The sequence below is a fragment of the Gossypium hirsutum genome, chromosome A02 (genome assembly GCF_007990345.1).
Source record: "Gossypium hirsutum isolate 1008001.06 chromosome A02, Gossypium_hirsutum_v2.1, whole genome shotgun sequence".
NCBI classification, from domain to species: Eukaryota; Viridiplantae; Streptophyta; class Magnoliopsida; order Malvales; family Malvaceae; genus Gossypium; species Gossypium hirsutum.
Genome location: NC_053425.1, coordinates 41,622,398 through 41,628,037, shown reverse-complemented (window position 1 = coordinate 41,628,037; position 5,640 = coordinate 41,622,398). Strand labels below are relative to the sequence as shown.

Genomic DNA, 5,640 nt, shown 5'->3' with positions numbered 1-5,640 from the left:
AAAATTTAAGAACAGTTGAGAGTTGAGACTGTAAGCTTTTAGATCATACGAGAAATTGAAGAGATGTATTGGAGGTACAGTCTAAGTGCAAGTTCTTCGGCACCGAATATGAGATTAAAAGTGAAGACCACTTTTCTGGTAAGATTTTCGGGGACGAAAATCCCTGAAGGGGGGGAGAGTTGTAATATCTTGATTTTGGGCCTAGTCGGAATAGTGGTTTCGTGACCACAAAATCTGAGATAGAAATAATTATTTTATGATTATTTTGAGGTCTATGATATGATTGCATGATTGTGTGAAAATTTCGTGAAGAAATTTTATGCATAAAGTGCTTAAATTGAAATTAGGGACTAAATCGAATAATTTGCAAAACTTACATTCTAGAAGTTTCTAGTATGAAATTGTTTTGAAATATTAATTAGGAGGTCTTAAATAGAATTTTACCAATTTCTAAGTCTATGGACAAAAATTGGACATGGATGGAATTTTTGGAAAGTTTAGTATTAAGGGCATTTTGGTCATTTAGGGGTAAAATGAATTAAAATACAAAATTAAAAGCCAATTTTGCTCATATTCAACCCCATGGCCGAATATAGCAAGGAGAAACCATGGCTAGGGTTTTTCAAGCTTCCAAGCTCGATTGTAAGACCGTTCTAGCCTCGTTTTTAATGATTTTTACGTTTTTGGAGTCCTAGTAGCTCGATTTAGCTTACGCTAGCAATAATTTAACCTAGGGTTTATATTTGGAAAAATACCCATAGGTGAAATTTGTGTATTTTGGTGTTTTATGATAGAATATGAGGTTTTAAATTATGTTAGACAACTTGTGCTACTCGGTTTTAAGTGAAAACGGGGCTTAATCGGTAAAAATACCTAATAGTCATAAGTACATGTTAGAGCGAGAATTTGATGTTGCCATAGAAGGGAAAAATGATCAGCATGTCATAAAACATAAGAAAATAGGCTGAAGTTTAATTTACGAGCTTTGGGGCAAAAGTGTAAATATACAAAAGTTTAGGGGCAAAATTGTAATTTTTCCAAAATATGATTTTGGGTCAATCTGAATAATGTGAGTCCTAATTAGACTATATTTTAAATGATAGAGCAAGGAAAACTGAAATTCGGGCTAAAATAGGGAAAATACCAAGTTGTGGACGAAATGGTAAAAGTTGCCATTTTCGCATACTAGGTAAGTTCATATGTAAATGTTGGTAACATAGTTATTGTTTTAAATGTTTTAATGTTATTTAAATGATATGATAATTATTATGAAATATCATACTTGTGACAATTGTTTGATAATATGTCAAATTATGTGATATACTTGGAAAATGTAAAATACTACCGAGTATCGGTATCGACATTCCATAGAAGATGGTTGAGACATATGATTGGGAAAAATGTCCCGTTGAGCCTTAGGAATGGATTAGGATACGAGTGACATGTCACTGGGATATTTGGGCATCCGAACTCGTTGAGTTGAGTCCGAGTTCGTGAGATATAACTAGGCATCCGAACTCGTTGAGTTGAGTCTGAGTTCACTCATGGATGCGAACGCCCGAGCTCGTTGAGTTGAGTCCGAGTTCACTTATGGGCGGGTTACATGGTAGCTTGGCTACATATGTGGCACTTATGTGCAAACTTTCCATGTATCCGAATTATATTCCGATGTGTTCAACGGGTAAAGTTCTACTGAAATGGAGGAATACTCAAGATGAAAGGGACGTATTGGTAAGTGTTGTGAAATGGGTACTTTGAACAGGTATGTACTTAACCCTCGGGTTGAAAAATCGATATAACAACAATATGGTAAGATGATAAATGAAAATGTGATATGAATGTCTTGGTGATGATTATGCAAATGATGTTTTATGTTTGCTTATATGGTTATGTTACTTACTATTTGCATGTGAACTTATTAAGCATTTATGCTTACTCCCTCCTTTTCATCCCTTGTAGTTTTGACAAGCCAGCTCGGAAATTGGGAACGGTCGGAGGCTCGCTCACACTATCCGTATACCATCTTGGCATAATGGCTTGTATATTTTGAGTATGGCATGTATAGCATTATAATCATTTTGTATATATGGTCTTATGATATGGTTATTGAGTGGTATGGAAATGCTTGGTAATGATTAGCCATTGGAATGGCTAATCATGATCATATTTGGTGTTATGTATGTCAAATTGCTAGCTAATTCATGGAAACCATGAAATAGGTAAAATTTACCATAAAATAGATTCAGAGAGCAGTATTGATGTGAATTTGAAAAATCTCTAAAACTATTAAAAATGAAATTAAATAATGAATAAGTTATGGAATCGAAGCTTGATGAGTCTATTTTCATATGGAAGAAGCGAAACAGGTATATGAGCTATATTTTATGAGATGTTTAAATTTTTGTGAAATAGGGCCAGAGCGATTTCTGGATCCCCTGTTCTGACTTTGGAAATTCACCATAAATTTTACAAATATAATTAGAAGTCATGCTTTATATGTAAAGATTCCTTATTGAGTCTAGTTTTATTAGAGAGAAACGGCATAGTCATTGAAGCTCTGTACAGGGAGATATCTGATTTGTAATACACAGATGTCAGAGTAGTTGAACCCTGAAATAGGGGAGACTTTAACTAATAAACTGTACTAATTGGCCCAACCAAAAATTCTAGAAACAAATTAGTAGATAGATATGTGAGTCTAGTTTCAGGAAAAATTTACAAAATTGGATTTCGAGTTTCGTAACTCGAGATATGATTTTTAAAGCGACTATGATACAGTTAGCCAGCTTGTCTGGAAATTTTAAAATGAATTGTATGAGCTGTTTAATTAATGAATTAAGTCCGTTAACACCTCGTGTTCAACTCCGGAAACGGTCTCGGGTACGGGGCATTACATGCTCGATCTATAGCGACATTTTTTATCTAAACGCTGCTAAAAACCTGTTTTGCTATAGTGTGGGGTAAATTATTCCTGCATCTAACAACTTGATGATTTCTTTCTTGACTATGTCTTTCATGATGGGGTTCAATCTTCATTGTCCATCAATCATCCCTTTTTTGCCATCTTCGAGTATAATCTTGTGCATGCATACAGATGGACTAATTTCACGAATATCAGCTATGGTCCATCCGATAGCCTTCTTGAAATGTTTCAACACCAGGTTGAGTTTCTCTTCTTGTTCAGTAGTTAATTCTGCTGAAACAATCACAGGAAAAGTAGAAGAGTTACTTAAATAAACATATTTCAAATGTGAAGGAAGTACCTTTAGTTCTAATTTAGGTGGCTCCTCAATTGATGCTTTTGGTTGGGCATAATCCCTTTTCTCTAACTCCAAAAAGTCAAAGCAGGATTGCGGATTAAATCCCCTTTGATTAGCTTTTAACAAAACTAAGTATTCATCCTCCTCTTCATCATTTGGAGGATCTGATGTCAAAATTTGCTCCAATGGGTCCTCAACATAGTTGAGTTCCTTCTCCATGATTAACTCCTCTAAATCAGACACTGCAGAACAATCATCAATTGTTTCAGGAAATTGCATAGACTTAAAAATGTTAAATGTAACCTGATCATCCTGAACACGCATAGTAAGTTCGCCCTTCTGTACATCAATAAGGGTCCTTCCGGTTGCTAAGAATGGTCTTCCTAGGATGATTGGCACCTCTTTGTTTGCTTCAAAGTCTAGAATCACAAAGTCAGCAGAAAAGATAAATCTGTCTACACGTACCAATACGTCCTTGATTTTTCCTTCTGGATGTGCTAAAGATCAATCTGCTAATTGAAGTGTAACCGTAGTAGGTCTAACTTCACCAATCCCCAACTTTCTAAATATTGACATGGGCATCAAGTTGATACTCGCACCCAAGTCACATAGTGCTCTACCACAATATGTTGCTCCAATGTTGCAAGGTATGGTAAAACATCCAGGATCCTTCAACTTTGGGGTAGTTTGTCTTGAAGATATGCACCACATTCCTTCATTAGGGCTACCGTCTCAAATTCTCCAAGCCTTCATTTTTTAGATAAGATATCTTTCATGAATTTGACGTAGTTCGACATTTGTTCAAGTGCTTCAACCAACAGGATCTTGATATGAAGTTGCTTGAGTACGTCTAGGAACTTCTTGAATTGAATTTCCCGCTTCTGCTTCTGAAGTCTTTGTGGGTAGGGTGGTGGAGGTTTCTTTACTAGAACTGGTTGATTCGTCTTCTGTGGTAATTCTGCATTTAACAAAGTTATTAGTTGATCAGAATTAGCTGGTTTAGAAGTTACCTTGTCGAATTTTGCAAATTCTGGTTCTTGTGAAACTGGAATTTCAAAACTTGGTTGAACTTCCTCTAATTCTTAAGCATCAGCTAGCTCCATTTCAACTTCAACAGTGTTGGGCTTTAATGTCTTTCCACTCCTTAATGTCAATGCTTTACAATACTCCTTCCTTGGATTCATCAGATTCTCTGTACCACTAGCTAAAGCACCTTGTGGTCGGTTTCTGAGTTCAGTTGCAAGCTGACCCACTTGATTCTCGAAATTCCTTAGAGTGGCATCATTTTTTGCCATGTACGCCTTCAATAAATTCTCTAGGCTATTGGATGGTTCAGCTTGAGTTGGTTTCTAAGCTTGTTGGGGAAAACCAGGTGGCTGGGTCGATCTAGGTTGGGCATAATTGTTACTAGTTCCTACCCCTTGGTTACTCCAGGAAAAATTCGGGTCGTTTCGCCATAATGGGTTATAGAAATTGGATTGCAGCCCTTACCTTCCTCGATTTTGGTCCTGGTTACCCATGTAATACACAAATTCTGGGTTTGATGGACATTCTTCGAACAAATGTCCTTCCCTACAATAAACATAGGCTACATTTTCAAATTGATTCGGTGGCTGTGCTGCAAAACTATTACACCCATTAATGGTAAAGTTTTTAAGCATTGATGATATTGAGGATACCTGAGATGCGAGTGAAGTGAGAGTGCCTACTTCATATATTCTAGCGACTCGTCTTCCTAACGCTGCTCAATTGGTTGGCCATTGATAATTGTTGCTGTCAATCCTCTCAAAAATTTCATAAGCCTCATTATAAGACTTAGAAAGGAGAGCACCATTATCAGAAGCATCCACTACCATCCTCGTGTAAGCATTGAGACCATTATAAAATGTCTCAAGTTGGATGCAATGTAAGATTCCGTGATGAAGGCACTTCCGTAATAATTCTTTGTACCTTTCCAATGTCTCATGCAAGGACTCATCATCCATTTGTTGGAAAGCAATAATCTCGCTCCTCAACTTAGAGTTCTTGCTAAGCGTGAAATACTTCATAAGGAATCTTTCTACTAACTCTTGCTATGTGGAAATTGAGTTTAGTGGCAATGAGTTCAACCAGGCTCGAGCTCTGTCCTTTAGTGAGTATGGGAACAGTTTCAATCGTAATGCATCTTCGGGTACTCCAGCTAACTTGAAAGAGTCACTCACCTCCATAAACAATCTTAAGTATAGGTGAGGATATTAGGTAGGCATTCCACTAAATTGGCCCGCTGTCTGAAGCATCTTGTAACATCTCGAAATAGGGCCTAAACGGAACAGTGGTTGAAAAACCATAAATTCGAGGTAGAAAAATTTATTTTATTATCATTTTAAGGTATATGGCATGA

General features: G+C 36.6%; 1 non-coding gene across 1 annotated transcript; it reads left to right on the top strand.

Moving 5' to 3' along the window:
• Positions 1-5,171: 5,171 nt before the first annotated feature.
• LOC121216519 (small nucleolar RNA R71) lies at positions 5,172-5,278 on the top strand. Its single transcript, XR_005912704.1, has one exon. It is a non-coding gene; the product is annotated as a small nucleolar RNA R71 (small nucleolar RNA).
• Positions 5,279-5,640: the final 362 nt, after the last annotated feature.